The sequence below is a fragment of the Pleurodeles waltl genome, chromosome 10, assembly GCF_031143425.1.
Source record: "Pleurodeles waltl isolate 20211129_DDA chromosome 10, aPleWal1.hap1.20221129, whole genome shotgun sequence".
Lineage (NCBI taxonomy): Eukaryota > Metazoa > Chordata > Amphibia > Caudata > Salamandridae > Pleurodeles > Pleurodeles waltl.
Window position 1 is genome coordinate 153,402,375 of NC_090449.1, and position 20,627 is coordinate 153,423,001.

The 20,627-nt window shown below is 44.2% G+C and overlaps 1 protein-coding gene across 4 annotated transcripts in view; it reads left to right on the plus strand.

Annotated features, from left to right (window-relative positions):
* The window catches only part of RAI1 (retinoic acid induced 1), a 529,708-nt gene that overhangs the window by 383,507 nt on the left and 125,574 nt on the right, over positions 1-20,627 (plus strand). The window lies entirely within an intron of this gene.

Genomic DNA, 20,627 nt, shown 5'->3' on the forward strand with positions numbered 1-20,627 from the left:
CCAATGGCTAATTGTGCGCTCCCCGGGAATCATCTACATCAGTGGTTCCCAATCTGTGGTCCGTGGACCCCGGGGGTCCACAAAGCCTCCTTCAGGGGGTCCGATACTGCTTAGAAAATTAAATCATGTTAATAGATTAGTTCCTCAGCTTTCAGTTATGACTCATTGGGGGGGTACCCAGGTTTCAATAAGGATTCAGTGGGGGTACTCGAGTTCCAGTAGTGATAAAGTGGGGGTCCACAGACGTTAAAAGGTTGGGAACCACTGACCTATATGAATCCACCATCTTTCCCTGTCTTGTTTTGCATTTTGAGTTCAAACATGGCAAAAAGTGTAATTAAGAGAGGAAAGTGATAGTAAAGTCTGGTCCTCCTTCCTAGCAAACGTTGGCCTCATGCAGCCATGAGTGTAGGATGAAATGGTGCTACCACTGGATGGAAAAATCAACCTGCAGGTCCGGGGAGTTGGGGTGGGGGAGGGATGAAAGCACAACTTAGTCTACAAACATGCTGATATCTCACCAGAGCTCCAGTCATTGAAATACTGGTCCATTTTGAAGCTGCTATTGGACTGGGCGAAACTTTAGAAGAATTATAACAGAAAATTGATCACTTTCAGATTAACCTTGAATAAATGAGGGTACGGTGTGCCAAGTGAGGGGCAAATGAGAATTTTGGTTGACGAGAAAAGGAGGTCTTTGTTCCAGGTGTTCTGAGTCCTAAGGTGGTGTTTCAAACCCACTTTTAGGCCAGTCTTTATCTGGTCGCCTCTATCCCTCATACTGCAGCGCCAGTCACCTTGATACCGGTCAAGGGGCACGCATTACAAATCCCACCCTCTGCGAACTCTCTTCACCCCTTGGAAGTGACATGAAAGAGTCACAAAAGTAGAGGAAAGGCGTTCAGAATCCTCTAACCAAAGAGGTAAGATAGCCCCACCCTAACCTACAATATATTTCCCACACAACCATTCAACCATGTCCAACTACGATTTCTCATTGCAGATTTTCTTGGTTACAACAAACACATCTTAGACAACAGCATCTAAATGCACCAACACGCTGGTCACACCTCATTGTAAAAATGCTAATGACCACCCAGCTGGAGAAGCAAGTGAACCTTGGCAAAGCCAGTAGTTCTGTGTTTAATGTGCCAGGCATTCACATAACGTTACTTGTTTTACATGCACAAATACAGTTTTGAACACAAAGGTAAGCTCTATTGACCTTGCAAGTGCTGTGGAAAAACGTAACAAAATATTTTCTTTCCCTATGGTATGCATACAGGAGTAAAGAAATTTAGTGTGACAAAGCATGCGGTGATTGGATGTACTTTTCAGATGTCAAATATTTCCTCTTGTAATAGAATGGAAGCACCTCCTTGAAGGTGGAATAATATAGGCTAATACATGATGTGAGAAAGAATAACTCCTCTGGGCAGAGATAAAGCCCTGCTCTACATATATTTTAAAAACGGGGTAATAAAAGTTCTTGCAAAAAGCTGCACTGTCCAGCCAAACGTAAAAAACACACGCTGAACAAAATATGTGGCCAAGAGCAAAATTGTAATAATTATAAAATAACTACACCTAAGCTCATAAAATGTGGTGCTAAATTGTTTGTAAACACACCCTTAAAAAATCTCCATGGTCATTTCCCGATTTGGAGTTGAGTACATATTGGCTGTGGGATAACACCCCACAAAGTATTGAGAAAACAGTGGACCGCACCAGCAAATGTGACGTTTTCACTTGATAGGAAATAATAAATGACTGAAACAACAGAAGTAAAAAGAAATAGGACTCGGAGTATCTTCACAGAAAGGCATGTTTCTGATATCCATATATCTCTCAGAGCGAGAGAGACAGAGAGAGAATATATATATATATATATATATATATATATATATATATATATATATATATATATATAAAATTTGCTCACATATATAAAGTACTGGTTTGCCCACTGGTACATATTTAGTGCTGGAGTGATCGGGCAGGGGTCATCTCCAATTATGGACTGTACATGATGCAGAATCTCTTACGGAAGGTAATCAGGGGCAAAGCTGAAATTGGGGCTTTTCTTGAGCAGGCATACTAGAATTTATTTTAGTTACTAATCGACCTGGCTGGTGCCAGCAAATGTAAATTTGTAGAAACTATTTATCTTCCCCCCTCCCCCACCCTCTCCCGATGAACCCAGCTGCCTCAGCCTTCCATCCTTCTGACGCCGTCAGGAGGCAAGCGATTTGTGAGTTTTGTAATTCTTATTAATTTACTCCTCAGCCTGGCACAGCCACAGGGCTCTTGTGACTTCGGTCGATAGAGGCTTGATTGAAGCTGGATTCTGCATGGCGGTCCATTAGAGCTATTTAATTATAGATATCTTTCTTACCTATGCCCTTCCACTTGCACATGACTTCACACGTGGGTTCAACTCGCCGAGGGGGGTGTTGAAGGATGCTGGTATCGTTCACCTTGCCCTTGGGGCATATAGAACTTGAAGTGTCAAAGGGTTTACCCATTCTGTGTCTGTGGGGGAAGTTGTGGATACGGGTGCCTTTCTTTAGCGCCCCTTCTTTATGTGCTGACGATTGGTTAAGATATTGTGGGGGGAAATGTGAAGACTTCAGCAGCTGAGGAGCGAGTTTATTGAGGTGCTCATAAAGAAACATTCCCTCTATGAAAAATGCAGAATGTACAACAGACAACATTTGGGAAAAGGAAGAGGACGACGAGTCTCCTGAAGGATGAGTAAGGGTTTGGGGACGCTGCATAATGGAGCAATCAAGAAGGTGCCAGGTCTGCCTGAGAAACACAGTGAATAGAGAGGGCTGCAGCTGCACACAGTTTCAGACAGGGGAAGATGAAATGTGAGGAAAAGGCCATTAGATACTTTGTGACCTTTGGTACAGTAGATTCGAAAGCAAAGGGAAAGCCATGTCTGGCCAGGAGGAGAGGATGGAAATGTGGGGAGGAGATAAGCTCAGTAGTGACTGAATGCAAGGCAGGGCTCACAAGCCCAGCGTCAAGGGTGGGGTCAGGTGAGAAGTGGACAAAGGCCTTAGAGGAGAATGGGAAGGGTGTAAGAGAACCTGTTGTGAGGACATAGGGCAGAGCTTCAGGGGAGAAGGTGTTTGGAAAGAAGAGTAGCAGGAGACTCTTTGTCCAGATTCTTAACATAAAGAGACACTGCTGTGCCTGATATTTTGAGAAGACAGGTTTGGGATGAGGCTCCGAAGGTCAGAAAAAAAGCAGACTATTTTACAAAGTCGCAGATGCTTTACAACCATTGGCCATGGTGAGGGTTGGCCAACTATAGAGATGATATCACTGAAAGATGCTTAACAGGTTAACAGTCAGGTACAACACATGGGGCCAAAGAAATGAGGCCGGCCAAAGGAAAGTGAATGGGGTTGGACACTGGTATTGGCAACAGCTTATTGTGAAGAGAAAACAGAGGTCCCTATGATGATCTACTTCAGTGTTTCTTAACCCGGTGTCTTGGGACCCATGGAAGTCTGCAGCAATTTAGTATATTTATACTTGCGGATTAATAAAATATATGTACATAAAAAAGCAACATAAAATATAAAATGCTTTGTAAATGTCAAGAATTTGAAATTTGATATGAAAATTAAGTTCGTATCCTTAGCTTGATCAGTGGGAGTAGGACAAACAAAGCAAACGCAATCTAGTATAGATGTTTAGTGGCCTCAATTGAAGCACTGGTATTGAACCTGCATTTATATATCACTTAGTACCCCTGATTTATCATTGAAGCGCTTTACAGTAAGTAGCACACAACCTGAGAGCACAAAGTTGGTGGTCAGTGCGTGCCGTCAAAAAGAAAGCATGCATTTGGAGCAAAAAAAGGCAAACTAAGATGTCAGACCCTAGCTAGCATATTGCTTCATCTTTTAGAAATAAACCCAATTCTGAAAAGCTCCAATCTTCCTATCAAAATTGCATTCTTTGTATATTTTTTGTTTGGGGCAAAATATTTGATAATTTCTGTATTTGTTTGATGAAATCTTGTTTCCCTATTATTATGTATAATTCTGATAGTAGAAAGTGCTTAGGGTGGGGTCCCCGGCTTCCAGCAGTGATTCATTGGTGGAGCAAGGGGTGGGGTCCACAGAAGTTAAAAGGCTAAGAACTGTTGCTCTACTCTATATGATGGTGTGATACGCGTATTGTCACATGTATACTGACTAAAATTAAGGATGTCATGAGAGTTGAGAGGAGGCCAGAGACCTGAAACTTCTTCTTGGGTACAGTCCGGCAGAAGAGGACATAGGGCGGAGAGGTGGGAAGGCGTGGTTGAAAGGAGATAGAGTACTCAACCAGCATTCAGGTTAGAGCGGGACATAATGGGCTGGAAGATGATAACAAATGTGTAGGATTACAGGATGGTGCTAAGTGAGGAGGACAAGGAGACCATGACAAGGACATGTTAGAAAGAAGAGTCAGAAGTATTGAGGAGGGGGAGGAAAGTCATAGTATAGAGGATGGGACCCTCCAGCGGGACCGGGGAGTAGGAACATAGGCACGCTTCCATGAGGAGGGCTTGATGGAAGAACGGCAGCTGTGTGAGGAGATTACGTCCTTTTTGCCTTTTTTGTACATCTTTAATCCAAATAAAATATTCATACCTGTGAACTCTCATGTTAGTTGGCTGGGGCTGAAAGAAGACCAGAAAATATGCAGAGGATGGGAAGGGTTCAGTGGTGCCAGTGATCTTATGAAGAGAAGGGGTACATGCATGTCAACATTTTAGAAGAGGAAAGCAGGAGATTTAAAAAATATGAATATTCGGGATAATGTATTTCTCCCATTTTCTTCAATTGAAGGAGAGGCAATTTTAGACGGGAAACAGCCAAAATAAAGGCATGTTGGGCTTTTAAAAAAAATCGGAAATCTTCTGCCTGAATCGGGTCTGTTGGCATGTATGGCGGTGCGAATAGCTGCTCCGAATTTCACCGTATGAACAAAGCAAGCACGCCTGGCTTCCCCGACGATGGGTTGGGCAGGTCGCCATCTACCATAATCAAAAAGAGGAATAATCATCCTCTTCACAGCACCATTTTATTTTCAAATAAATTGCTTAATAAGGCGTATGTTTACCAGGCAGTGTCAAAAAGCACTCACACAATACTCCAGTATGTCTACAGTGTGTCAAACAACTGCAATCCTCTCTAGGGCTGTTGTTGAGCAACCAGAAAACGTGCCAAAATAATGGGTGCAAAGCAACACATTTTAAGCCCAATGTCCTTAAACACTGGCTAAAAGCCATAGGTTTTTAATGCAGTTCTACGAATTTTAGTATGCAATTCGATATGGCCTATCTTTTTTCAGGAGTCATATAGCATCTTTCCTGCCTTCCGAACTTCACCACTTTTCATATTTCTATGCTATTTCTTCCAGGTAGATTTCCAGTGGCATATTAGAATTGAGGATCTATTTTAGGGCATGAGATAAAAAACTAAAAGTGACATTTCTCTCAAAATCTCGGTTACTGGACAGCACAGCTATCCCCCATGTTACTTACCCACCATTCAGATGACAGAGACTACACAGGTTTAGGCAGCACTCATGTCTGTAAGCCTACACCTGTTTTGTAGGCTCCTAGAATGGACAGCAGTAGTGATTACGCTGTTTTCAAATTGTTTACCAGTAGAGAAACTGAGATTCCTTCGCGTAAGTCATGAAACGATCTCAAGATTGAATGTAGAACTTCCCTCACCAGCTGCTTGAATATTGCGACTCCCCAATTACAGAGCTGACCGTACACCACTCCGTTGCTGCTTAGCTAAGTATGTGCTCAGTAAACAACTATATAAACGTATGGTGTCCTCTGCACCACGGAAATAACATCAGCATTGCATTTGTCCATGAATTGTCACTCAAATGTCTGCTGTGATATATCATTGAAAGGCATTGGTTTTAGTCTCAAACATGGGTTTAGCGTTTTCTGAAAATAGACACTAATTGTTCTCAAATACCAGATTATATTGTGGATAAATTAACTAAACTCAGTTTCAAAGAAAAGGATGATTTCATAAAGTGTTTTCTCCAAAGAATATCAGCTTTTCACTCGACGAGCCACAACTTTACATACCAGATTTCAATTTCCTCATATGAACAAGTAGTACTACTGCACAGGGAGAAAGTGGATTCCATGTGCCCCTGTATCTCAGTCACATGCCAATGACACTATTCTGGTGGTAGCACCCAAATCTCATGAATGCCCACCTTATGTCACAATACTCATATGAATATATAAGTCGGCAGCTGTAGCCACCGTTTGATAGGGGTTGCTTGATGCCCATCAGTAGGAAACTAAACAGGGTCACCTTGGGTGCTCCCACAGCATCCACCTTATGCCATTGTCATGGAGGACCAACTTATGTCAGCAAAAATAGCAACTGTGTATACCCATGGTCGCAGCCACCAGGTACCACAATGTCACAACACCAAGGGCAGCAGCCACCAGATGATAGCTGGCAGTGGCCACCAAGTGCCTGGTGATCGACACACAAGGCCAGACAGGCAGAACTAGCCATCGGGCGCTTCCCAGGAGACTGGAAGGGGGGGGTGCTTTTCTTACCGAGGGCCCGGTTTTGTAGCAGTGCAGCAGCTTTTAAAGCACTGCAGAGGTCCTTGTATAGCCAGCAGTTTTCAGGCGACAATAAAAGTGCCAACATAACTCTGGTGATTAATGTACCTGCTGGAGAGAGATCAGAATTGTATCTAGTGGCAGTTTTGACTCATCTAAGGTAACGCAGAATGGTACTATGCCTGCTGCGAAGAATGTGTACTCTGCCGATCACAGCACTGTATGTTCTATGTAGAGTGATCAGTGGGATACCACTTTTGTCACAGTGATCCTTTTGTTACTGTGCAGTTCTTAAGTTATAATCATAATCTAGCGCAGTGAGCTATGAACTGCCATCAAAGAGCTGCTTGCAAACTGCATGGTACAGGTTATAAAAGTTATGTTTTTTCCCCAGTCTTTGGTTATCCTACTTTTGCTTAAAAAAAAAAAAGGTTTGCTTGAGTAGAAATCACTCGCTATTAGTAAAGTCAACACTAACCACAGTGTTAAGTTCTGAATCCTGAGTTTATGCTTCCACAGACCAAGCACTCTTAAAAAATGCCTTCCAGTATGGATGACATGTGAATCCTACACCTTGTAGTCCCCTTTGTCTTATGTAACAACTTCTATATACTGATTTACCAGGTATTAGTTATTGTCTCTGAATGTGTGTGTGATGTAAACTGCTCCAACACCCTATGTTGGTAAGAAATGCACTATAAAATGAATGAAATATGTGTGAGAGAGAGGCTATGGAGAGATTAGAGGCACTGTTAGAAGGTGATGGTGAGGAAATCATTGAAGAGCACCAATAAAGATTGTGTATCCTGGTGCATGGTAAGGTCATCATTTACTATGCTTTAAAAGATAATACAATTGAATATATAATGAAAAATGTGTTGTGGAATGCACCAGGACATTTTTCCCACATTTTCTTCAGGGGGAGAAACCCCAAACACCATTGTGGTGGTCAGGCTCGCTCGCTATGTACCCTGTGGGAGCTGATCTGACAAAATTTGCAAGGACTTCTCTGGGTTCCCAGTCTGGCCCTGTGGACACAAGACACATATATATGCATGTTCACCAACAGTGTCCAGACACACACAGCATAGACATGCACACCGCACACATACTCATCCACCTATCATTGTGTCGGTTAAGGGAGTATCTTACCTGTCTGGATCGTTACTTACTGCCTTGCCTCTAAAACTTTTGACTAGAAGATGGTAAGGGTCCGTTGCCTAGGTGGGGGTGGACGGACCGGAGAAGCTTACTACCCCCAAGAGCAAATCACTGACTCATAATAGTCACTACAGGCCTGCTAAATATGGCGCCCTTTGTGAGCTGCTTAGTTACTGGCATTCATTTAGAGAGCGAGCGAAAGAAAGTTTTAAGGACAGAACACACATGCACGCTGTCAAAGGGAAAAAAAAAACAGCATTATTGGCTGGGTGTGTGAAGGTGCATAGCGCTGTAGAGAAGTTGAGGGCCGCACGTCTTCCCTCAGCTCCCTGACAACCATTGAGTGTTCCCACCCCTTAAGGCCGCTAACCATGCTCAGGTGCTAGCCACCGCACACGAGCGGAGGACTTTGATAGTTGCCTTTACCGATGAAAAGACTGGTGCTGCTGTGCTTCCGCTGGTAGTGTGCAGACGGTGGAGCAACAGTTCATGTTCCTCAGAGCAACACCTCAGGGGCATCAGACGAGGCCTTTCAACACGGCCCTCTTCACCGGTGTGGTTTGAGGGATGCAGAGTAGACGCGAGAAGAACCATGGCTTGATGGAAGCACAGGAAGGCTGAGAGATGCCGGGAACCTGAAAGGCTTGCAAGAGGCTGAGAGGAGCCAGGGATGTTCAAAGGATGCTGAGGTGTGGGCAGAGGGAGTGAGTTGAGTAGGCACAAGGGCAGGAGGAGTTGGATATGAAACATATGTATGTTAGATACTTGTAAAGCGCAATCCTAGCTCACGAACAACAGAGGGCAGAACATTAAGGGCGAGCCCCGGGACACAATTTAAAGTTCTTTTCAATGAGATGGAGAATGTGTAGATTCCTTTGTGGTAGGATGTTAGTGCTGGCTGAAAAGATGCGCACAAAGTTTCTTCCTGAAGAGCAAGGAGGTAAGGTCCATATTTTAAAGGGAGATATTGTTCAAGAGCTTGGGTGCATATCTGGGAAAGGCCTTCTTTCCGGTCGTTTCTTTGTTGCATTTTGTCGTTTCAAGCTTGGTGATGTCCTGCCTCCTGGTACGGTGCCCTCTGTTTGTGGTGGTTAGTTTCTCGGCCAGGTATGGAAAGGGGCGTTTCCGATTCTCTTGTAAGCAGTGCTGCTGGTCTTTAGGGTAATGCATGCTTGGAAGGGGATCCGATGTAGTTCCTCGAGGTTGGCTGAAGTTCCTCAAAGCCCTTGAGACGAACTACACAGCACGCAAAATAACTTTCAGGGAAGGCCAGCGTAGTACCAGAGCTCAAAGCTGTGCAGTGGCTCAGGGTAACCTGGGATGAGGCTGTGGTCAAGATGGGGCTCATGTGATGGACAATACAAGGAAGAAGGCGAGAATGATTAGATGGAAGCAGATGGGGCAGTGAGAAGGTTGAACTGAGAATGGTTTGCAGGGTTAAATGAGGGACAGGAATTGTGAAGGGTATCTAGGAAGGATGAGGGGGCTGGACGGGTGAGAGGAGGGTGGGGTTACAGAAGAGAGCAAGAGGCTGAGAAATTAGGGTGACCACCTGGCACTGAGGCAAATTCTGGACAGGACTGTAAAAAATTCAGGACAAAGGGTCAAAATTCAGGACAAAAATTCAGGACAAAGGGTCAAAATTCAGGACAAAAATTCAAGAACAAACATCAGTTTTACAGACACACGCAAGAGAGGCCATGCCTCACTATGTTGTCAGTACATTTATTTACTCTTTTTTAACATAGCACTATTTATTCACTGTGGACCTTTTGTGATTGCCTCCTGGTGTGCTACATTCAGGTGTCACATTACGTCCTTGTTCAGTAGTAAATTAATGCCCTTCACGGCAAGGCCATCACCCCTACCCAAATCTACCCGATCTTTCCTGAAGAGAAAGTAACAGCAAAAGTTTGATTATGTTTCTGAACATTTCAAAACCCCTAGCAAACAGTTTGGGAAACATTAAGGTAATTAACCTTATGCTAGTTTAAACAAATTGAACAAAAACATCTGGCTTACCCCAACCGCCCATGGACTTTCAACCTAATTTTTTTTAAAGAGGCAGGGCAGATGGTGTGGGTGACAGTCTCACACCTAATGACAGGGTGTGATGTACCCATAACTTGTCTGTAGTTTCACTGCACTAGAGTGTATGTTTGGGACTCTACATTTATCTCAGAAATGGGAGCCCGGACTACCAATCAAAGATAATAAAAGAGTAGGATGAAATCGAGATCAAATGGGAGATCCACGGCAAGTAATTCAAAGGGTTGTTGCTAACAACTGGATAAATAAAGAAGAGAAGAACAAAGTGGGACAATTCCTAAAATCAGACAAGATGGGTCCACCAAGACTATTTGAAGGTATTGGGTACCTGGGGAGTTGTCTGCACACAGGAGCGAAACAGAATGGGCACTGTCAAGTGGTTGAACAATCAACACCCATCCACCTTGGCAAACTCTTCTGGTGCAATGGTCCGCTGTTCGTGCTTGTGAAGGGTGAGCAGGGGCCAGACCCCTTGCAAGTTTGTGCAAGGCAATTGCCCGCTTAGTCCATGTCTTTATATGGTTTTGAAATTGAGCAAAAGCCAAACTAGAGATCTGGGTTATCCCTAAGTGTCAAGTACACATAGAATCTTCAAAATATTTGGGATGTAAATTGCACAAACAAAATGTACAAATTTTAAAATTTAATTAGTGTTTCTTTAACATATGGCACTGTTTTCGCCTTCATACACAATTAGATCTCAGATTGAACTGGGAACCAGTTACCTTTTGATACCTAGTGATTAATATCTACCATTCTTACACTGATTTCCAGGATGAAAATCTCAGCAGAGCGAATGGTCCCTCCAAGCCCAGTTTGCTTTTTGGTCTTCTCTTCTGCTTTCTGTAGAGGCCATGTGGCACTAGCGAAGATGGTGTGCTACCCCGATGATAGTATTATTTTGCAAACCTTCCCCTGCTCGTCCTCCATTCCTTCTTCAGACAGGCAACACATCTGATTTGGTCGCTGCGGCGCCATCAGGAGCTCTTTCCACTCTAAAGCTAACTGTGACTGCGGGTGGATTAGATCTTCTGGACTTAGAATGCTTTTATTCAGCTGCAGATGTCCAATGGGTGGCTCACTGGCTTTCTGTCCACCTCCCTGCATGAGATGGGGTTTACCAGTAAAGACTTTTAAGGAAGGCTTAATGCACTGCTCATCGTTTCCTACTGACCATTCTATGGATCACCATCCGGGGTTATCATGCACAGCTTTCTCTTGCCTTGCCAGAACCTGTAAACTCACTGACAAGAAGAAACCCTATGCTCCTGCACTACCTTTGCTAAGCCTTCCCACTCGCACAGGATGGCTGTGCTCAGAGCAACTCCATCAGTGGCATGTTGCAGGTGTCTTAAAATTGGGGACTTTGTATCTGAACAGTGAGCTACTAAATTTCCAAATCCTTGTGGCAGACTACCATCTTCACCCCGGTCAACTCCTTACTTACAACCACCTTAAATAATCATTAAATGCCCTATTTCATGTCTGCTACCTAGCACTAACCCTACAAGAGGTGTGCCAGAAGCTCTGTACCATAGGAAATGGTGGCAAACTGATGGAATGGGTGTACAGACCTATCCTGCAACATGGAAACCACTCCAGATCTTCTTGTCATACTACCTGGGTGATTGATGTAGCCAAACCTCTGCAAGATATGGACTAAAATACTGGACTTTCCCCACAAAGTATCCCACAGCTGTCACTTTAAGTAAATTCATAGTGCTTCCTTGTGAATGCATTCTGCCCGTTGCTTGCCATTGGCCTTGTGGTTTGTAACTCACAATTTGTTACTTTCAATTTGCTGGCTTTATTTGTTTTAGGCTATGCAGCTTGAATTTGTCCCTTCCCTTGCCAAAACCTTATTTACAGTATCCTGCCGAGTGCTCCCTTTCTGTAAACAGGCCTGTAAATCTTGTTCTTATCTTATCATATTTGCTGTGCATTCAAAAAACAAAGTCAAATGTCAGGCTCTGTCTTCGGTGGGAACTTAGTGTTTCCTTTCCTTTCTCTGACTTCAAAGTGAGAGGATTTATGCGCCAATCTTGCTGGATACTGGGGTTAGGAAAGAGTTTTTTCTATCACATGACAACATTTAAATAGACTTCAGAATATATCAGAATTAGAAGTACAAATCAAGCACATTTTTGTTAATTCTGAACTGTGCTGGAAACAAATACCTTCACATGATTAAAACAAATCATTGCATTAGGTGATGCAATTTCCACACATCATCGTCTGTGCACAATATAGTTTGATTTGAAAAACTGTATATCAGTGCAAATGTAATGGTCATTTCAATCAAAAATGTGTTGTCTGTAATGGCAGTGTGTTACCACACCATGCATGCTCCACTCCACTCTGCTCTGCACCACTCCACACCACTGCACCCTACTCTGTGTCACTCCACTTTACGCCACTCCACTCTTCTCCATTCGGAACCACTCCACATTATGCCACTGCTCTCTATGCTACTTCACACTATGCCTCTCTACTCTACTCTGTACTACTCAAAGCCACTGCACTTTACGCCTCTCTACACCACTGCGCTCTGCTCGTCTGCACGCCATACCACTACAGTCTAGGCAACACCAATCTAATCCGCACAACTCCACTCTCTGCCACTCTGCAACGCTGCACTGTACTCTAAGCTAATACTCTCTATGCTAATGCACTTTACTCTGTAACACTCAACTCTATGCCCCGGCCCTCTACATCAATACACTGTACATCATTCTAATCTACTCTGCACCTCTGCACTCTATGCCACGGCACTCTACACTACTTTACTCTATGCCATCACACTCTATGCCACTTTATGCAACTCCACTCTAACCTGCACTTCTCCACTCTAAGCCACCTCACTATACTGGTAAATAATCTACTTTATGCCACTGCACTCTGTGCCACTGCATTCTATGCCACTGCACTCTATGCCACTGCACCTCTCCACTCTATGCAACTGCACTCTACTCTGAAACAATCTATTCTACGCCACTGTACTCTATACAACTCTGACCACTGCACTCTAGTTCAATGCACTCTACACCACTGCAAGCTGACACTCTGCAACACTGCTCTGGCCGCCACTATACTCTACACCACTCTGCTCTGTACTACTGCATTTTGCACCAATATACTCTATGCCACTCTACTCTGCCAAATGCCACTCTATGCAACTGCACTCTACACCAGTGCACTCTAAACAACTGCACTGCCCTTTACTCTGCACCACTGTACTCTATGCCACTGTTCTCTGTACCAGTCTACACCACTGCACTGACACTCAACTCTGCACTCTACACCACTCTACTCTATGCCACTGCACTCTAGGCACTATACTCTACACCACTCTACAATACTCCACTCTGCACCACTCTACACCCCCACACTCTATGCCCCATGAGTCTACTCTGCACTCTATGACACTGCACCACTCTGCATTACTGCACTCCCTGCTACTCTATTGTATGCCACTTCTACTCCACTGCACTCTATGTAACTCTACCCCATGCCACTCTATGCCACTGCACTCTGCGCCAATGCACTCTAAACAACTGCACTGTACGCCACTGCCCTCTACTCTGTACCACTGTACTCTACGCCACTGCTCTGTGCCACTCTACTCCACACATCACTGCACTGACACTCTACTCTGCAGTGTTGCACTCTCCACCACCGTACTATACACCAATGTACTATGTACTACTGCATTCTATGCCACTGCACTCCATGCCACTCTATTCTGAAGCACTCCACTCTACAGCACTTTGCCCTACTCTGCACCACTCTACACTACACCACTGCACTCCCTGCAATGTGAGTCTACTCTGCAATCTATGCCACTGCACCACTCTACACTACTGCTCTCTCTGCCACTCTATTGCATGCCACTCTACTCCACTGCACTCTATGCCACTCTACTCTGTCCCATGCCACTCCATGCCACTGCACTCTAAACCACTGCACTCTACGCTAACGCACTCTAAACAACTGCACTGTACCCCACTGCACTGTACTTTGCACCACTGGGCTCTACGCCACTGCTCCTATGCTACTCCACTCCACTCCACACCACTATGCCACTAGATTTAAGCCATGCTGAACAGCAGCTACTCTGGTGCATAACATGGCTAATGGCTAAAACACATTAGCAAAGCCAATAACTCTTTCGTAGATGAGACCTATTGCTTTGCCAATGTTTGTTAGTACTATGAGGTACCGAAGTACCTGAAAGAACTTTAAAAAATACAATTACATCATAATAAAGGCTGCTACAAAAAGCGCAAATACATTTCGGTTAAATAAAAAAAAAAGTGCTTCTCAAATACAGATTTGAATAATATACAGTTTATACCTAGTGCTAAAAAAATGTATAACACTACATTAAAACCACACACTCCACAGCTCACCTTGGAATACCATTACAATACCTCTCTGAAAGAAATATCTTTGCCACCAGAAAAGTTCAAGTGACTCCTTTTAGTAAAGTCAATGCAGGTTTTCAAGCCCCTTTGTATTTGCAGATTTCCCAGTTGCTCACATTTGCATGTCTTTAGGGAAGGAGACCCCCTGGCAGGAAGGCCTTTTCTTATTTGTCTGCCCCTCCCTCCCTCAGAGCACAGGAGACCCCCTGCCTTCCAGCCCAGCTGGGGAAACTCCTCTGCCAGTAATTTCGCCCTGCCTCCGTTGCCCTTTAGGTGAAAGGCTAAAATTACGGACAAATGCCTGCCGTCGTTAAAGCTTTCATCACGGACAACGGACACCAGGTGAAATTACGGACAGTCCGTGAAATTTACGGACGGGTGGTCACCCTATGAGAAATGTGGGGCTGCGAGTTGGAGAAAGCAGGCTGTACCCGGGAAGGAAGCTGAGGGGACTCCAAGACCAAGGAGGCTGAGGAAATAGCATGATTGGGTGTGCAGGTGCTGGGAGGAGCCGGCTTGTCAGAACCTTTTGTGAGGCTCGGGTCACTCAAAGGACCCTGAGAGACTGAGGCCTGGGGCAAACATCCGTGTTTGCGCCTCCTTTGCGCGAGGAGCTATGAGGAGGCAAGGTTTCTGAGCGCAGATGGGCGGAGGGCTGGAAGGGCGAGAAGAAAAGCGGATACGTGGTAGGAAGTGGCGGTGGGGAGGAAGGCCTCTTACTGGGGCACTGAGGGGTGTGGGCCGGACGGTAGACTGCACAGGAGGGAAGAATGGGTCGCAGGAGGGTCGGGGAGTGCCCCAGGTGAACCCCAGGGTGGCCAGCCCTGGCTGCACACAGGCCCTTTGCCGCCTCATGATCAGTCCCAGCCTCATTCATCATCATCTGTGGGCAAGTGAAGTGTGCTGGAAGCAGCTGGCGGGCCCGCCCCGGTTCAGATGAGCAGAGACTTCACACGGAAAACATGACTTATGGCTCTGTGGGGGGATTGCAGCGATCCTCGCCCCTCCCGCCTCGTCTGCCCCCTCTCTCCTTTAATCTTTCCCCTCCTCTCTTCGCCAGGCTCTCTCATCGTGCTCCGCTTTTTCCTTTCCATTTTCTACGTCCCTCCCCACGACAGACGCTATTTTCTCTCTCCTCTTCCTGCATCATTTTCTCTCACCATCTTATATTTTAGTTCTCCACAACCCTTTCTAGGTTTCAGCGTTCTTCCTTTTCCCTATCGGTTTCTCCTTCCTCCTCGCATTCCTTGCTTGACCTTCTGATTCCTCTCGCTCTGCAAATCCTACTGCTCTCGTTTCCCTCTTTTTCCGGTCCTCTCCGTTTCTTGCTCCAGGTTTCCTCCGCTCTTCCCCTTAATCCCTATAACTCCCGCGAATCAGTTCTCTCCTCCGCCTCTTACTAACACAGCCCTCCATCTCTGCTCTTCGCACATCACAACCTTTGTCTTTTTTTTTGGTCTGTTTTTTATTTTACATCTTCCAGTTCATAGACCCCAGCTTTCTGGCTTCCTTGTGGATTTTCTCTTTTTCAATAGCGGGGTGGGACGAAACACTATTTACCCACATTTTACGCTTAGGTCTGTACTCGGAATGGGCCAGTCGGCATTATTCTCGAAATGAATCCTGGTCACCAACTTTTGCAAGTATGACTCATCCTTACTGCCAAATATAATATCCTCAGTTCCCCGTGTCCCACCGAGCAAGTCATCAGTGATGCTGTAGACGAAACATATCTTCCGATGTTGGAAGCTGCAACTCTAGACACTAGTCCAGCACGTAGTGTCTTTGTACACCACGTGATCTTCCATTAAGGAAACAAAGAAGCAGCATTTATACATACACCCGTAGGAAGGTTCCATGAGAATAATGCCGATGGGGCTTGGCCTTGCATGCCTACCAAGCCTTCAGGGACAACAGCCAGAGTGAACTGGCGCAAACACTCAGTGCACACACCCTTTCCATGCAGGTAAACAACCACTTCACACAGTGGAACAGACAGTCTGTACAAAATCCCTTCCCTGGCAGAGCAGTCGTGAGCATCTTGCAAGACAGAGTATTAAAATAGTGTGCCTAAACATTTTTGGAAGTCATAACACTTTTTGAAAGCATAAATATTCCCTTGACTAAAAATCTTTGAGTAGCAAAACAAATGGAGGTCAACAGTTCTATTATATGATAGGCAGATAGCTCCTACGTATATTTCTGAGTTACTTCTGCGATGACAAAATAGGCAATTATTTTGTAAAACTTCCAGTCTAATGATAATGTAAAGTGGAAAGGACTTAAGGAGATGATGAAGGAAACCTGGAGGTCAGACAATTAAAAAAAGATAGCTCTGACACTACTGTGTCATATTATAAAGACAATGTAAAATACAGAAGCATTCTGTTTGTAGATTTGTCTTTCTCTGGATTTGCAAAGGCCCACAAGAGATTAACCTGAAGAAGTGCTTGTTCACGAGGCACACACACGAGCATGCAGTCTATTCAGATCACACTTCCCATGCTGGTGTTCAACCACAACAACAAAACAAGGGGCACCTGACGGAGTAACGTTTGTCATTTCTACTTAATCAAGGTGGTTGGTGTCAACAAATTCCAATCACTAGCAACAACGAAAGAAACATAGAAAATATATAAGCTCAGTGTAAGGCGCACTTTGAGTATCTTACGCAAAATACGTGTGTGTACCAAAGGAAAAAATTCAATACCTACAACAAATACATGCAGATATCACATTCACCAAATGTCTGCAAAGGGTAATATATTGGATATCTATATATTGCATATATCTTGTTCACTTCAGCATCACAAAGAATGGCTACCACTGCTGCTTCAGTGAACACAACACATGGTTCGATAGTCACAGCCACAACAAAAAAGTCATGGGGTTATAGGCAAGGCCACTGGAATTATGCAGCAGTGTGGGACAAAATATGAGGAAGGAGTGATTAAATTATGCATTAGGAAAATGCAAGTTATACGGCATAATGAGGCATATTTTGTGAGTATTCCTTCTTAATTATAACATTTTTACATGTTAACACTGTCTGGGCAATTGTTTCACCTCTGTAGCAGCTAAACACTCAAATACAGCTTAAGCCGACAGAAAGTCACCACTGTGAGCAACCGTCCACTATGTGGCAACAGGTTTTGCTGTGTTTTTAGTAACTTTTGATCCATTTGGTCTAGAAACATTTTTTATTTGTTCGAATTTGCAAATGGTAGATTATATGGCAAATGCACTGTAATGAAGGAAACATCACAACCACAGAAATACATAATTTCAGTAGCCCTGGTCATAGGGGGCCTTCATAGAAACTCACAGCAACTAACTAAATGAAACCCTGCATGCTTTCTCTTTCCCTTCCAGACACCACACTTCAAGTGCAGCAAACCTAGATGGATAAGAGCCCCAAAGCTGGACACAAAAACCTCACACACAGATCCCTCTGCGTATCTATCATCCTTCCTGCCCAAGCACTCAGTCTGGGGTAGCACAGTGGTTCCAAACCTTTTGACTTCTCTGGACCCCCACTTTATCATTACTGCTACCCGGGGACCCTCACTGAATCATTATTGGAATCCAGGGACCCTCCCACACTGAGTCATTACTGGAAGCCGAGGACCCAGGCCTTAATATTGTTGATGATCTGAACTTCAAAACAATGCACAAAAAATACAAAAAACAAGCATTCCATCATACACATACACAAATGATAACATATTTTATTTGCAAACAAATAAAAAAAATGATTAGGAAGGCTGGAGCTTTTCTAAATTCAATTGAAGCCACACATCATCCATAATATATTCTATTTGATGCACCTGCACCGCCCCCACGAATCAATCAGAGGATACTAATTTAATTTTTCGCCTCCAATTTCAAAATACGTGAAATTTACAGTACATTTTACAATTTTCAATTGTACATTTAGCCACTTTGTTTACAGACACTTTATCAATCTGTTTATATTCATTTTGTAAGCAGTCATGGACCCCCTGAGGAGGCTGTGCGGACTCTGGGGGTCCCCAGACCATAGGTTGGGAACCACTGGTGTGGCAGACCACCTGTCTGACAGTGCACTCTGGTGCTGATGAAGGGTTATAAAGCGCTATGCAAACGCGTTTGCAATTAAATTCTATTCGTTTGGAGACTGCAGCTAGCACAGTAGCTTGAGCAGTGGTGATTTATGCTCCCCGTGATGCAGTGCTGTGGCGTTTCGCATAAAATATTTAGGCCGCCTTAGGCACATTCTGTTTGCACAATCCAGGCACGTTTAAGGTAACGGATGGCAAAGCAGGGGAGCACCAGTCACTAATCTGAGGAAACCTAAGGTTCATTACCATCTCTATTTGACACTCTCAGTGAGCTCCCATATCAGCTCACACTTGTAATAACTCAGGCGGCCGTGCCAGTCTTCTCTTTCCCATTCTTTCTACGCAGAGCGACACCGGTGAACATTACATCTTGTCGCATGTCCACTATGTCAACAGCCTCTACCTTGTCCTGCACAGAAGACCAGGCTTCCAGTGCATATTGGCCTCTACGAAAACATCTTGAATGCTCTTCACTTGGTGGATGACGCCAGGAGGAATTTAAGGTACCTTGCATTGCGCACCTTCCATGTGCACCCAATGCCACACAACTGCCATGTCCAAGTTCTGTAAATTCTAAATACCTGGTGTTGCAATTACCCAATCTAATGATACTCAGTTTAGCAACATTGGAAGAACTGAAGAATGTCACTCTGAATCCTTAGGTGAAAAATACTCCTGTAGTTTACATCTACAGTCATATATATTCATCTGATGAGCTTGGTGTTGCTGGGCTTAGCCAAAAAATAGCCTTGCTTTTAAATTACCCAATCTATTGTTACTTAATTTGCCAATTTCTGAAGGCTGAGGTGGCCTTTTCAGGGATTTTATTGTAATGGCATTTTTGATGTTGAAGCACTTTTACACCAGGCAGCACTTTTTTCTCCAGAACCCAAATCTATGGGTAAAATCTGGTGGTTATTGATTCTCATTAGCTGCTAGGATTAGTTTTGTGCTCTCAAAGAGGCCATTCCCTGTGTTTACTCCAGTGCCATGAGGTGGATTCAATTAAAAGGAGCAGGGTGCAATCATTAGATGTGTATTGAAGGAAGGGTGGTATGTGAGCTCATGCCGCTGGTTGGTGGGATTAGTAGATGAGCTACGTGAGTACCATGTACAGTGTTCCTTGGTTGCAGAGTATGACTTTGATGAGAAGTGTGTAACCTATACAATAAAGATTTAATGCGGACGATTTAGAATAGTCTTTATTCAGATAGAGGAGGCCATGCAAAAGATGGAAAGGAAATTAAATAGAGCGCAATTCAAAAATTCAGGAAAAATAAAGACAATTTGACATTTTAAATCAAGGGCACAATTTTAGTGCAGGCTTTTAGGAACAGTGTAGACTTGAGATCGCATAAAAAAAAACATAGAAAGAAACCTCATTTGCATGTGAGATGGTGCTATATTGGGTACTTTGACAGGCCCTAAAATGACAAAATGCACAGCCTGTCCCTTTCTAGGTTTAGACCACTGCTCCTGCATGGGAGGCAGATCAGCTCAGGGTTTGGAAGCGTAAAGTAATAGTAAAAACAATTATATTCATTGAGAGCTTTAGGCTGCATCTACAATGTAAATAATGGAGACACTGAAAAGGAGATTCTACAAGGGGTGGAGCGTACGCCTTCTGATCTTACCCTTAAAGTTTGCCTCACAATATTACGTGCCAGAGTAAAGTAGGCCCATGTGGATGTCCCTGATTTAGCATGGCACAGGACGGGGTGAGCATAGATTTCCAGACAATGGAAGTACACTTCCTGTATTCCTATAGCTGTAAGGCGAAGAGAGAGACACAAGCTGCTTCTAGGAATTCCAAGAGGCCTCCTGTTAAACAAGGCGATGTAGACCAGAATTTCTGGGAGTGCCCTCTCGTAGATGGCAGGGAGAAGGGTAGGACGCAGTGCCCTTCTCCAAGTTTGGAAGTTTCTAGTACCTGGCTGTTTGTGTGTCAGATTGCTTCAGGTCACAACTCGGTGTGCCCATGTTGTGGGTGCTCCTGCTTGAGCCAGACAAGGGCCATGTTTCCAGGGCAGCTCGAGAGAGAGAGAGACCTGAAAGAGCACCAACATATCCTTAACATGCGTTTCACAAAAGAAAAAAATAAATCTAATGTGCATATGAATGAAATAAAAACACGTGCTACAGGGCCACCAAATATCAATGTACACACAAAACAACCATTCTAAACTCTGCCTAGCTCCGGAAGCAGAGCAAAAACTGTCACAGACTAAATAAAACATTTCCCTAATCAAAAAGTGTGCGTCCCCGACGGTGCAC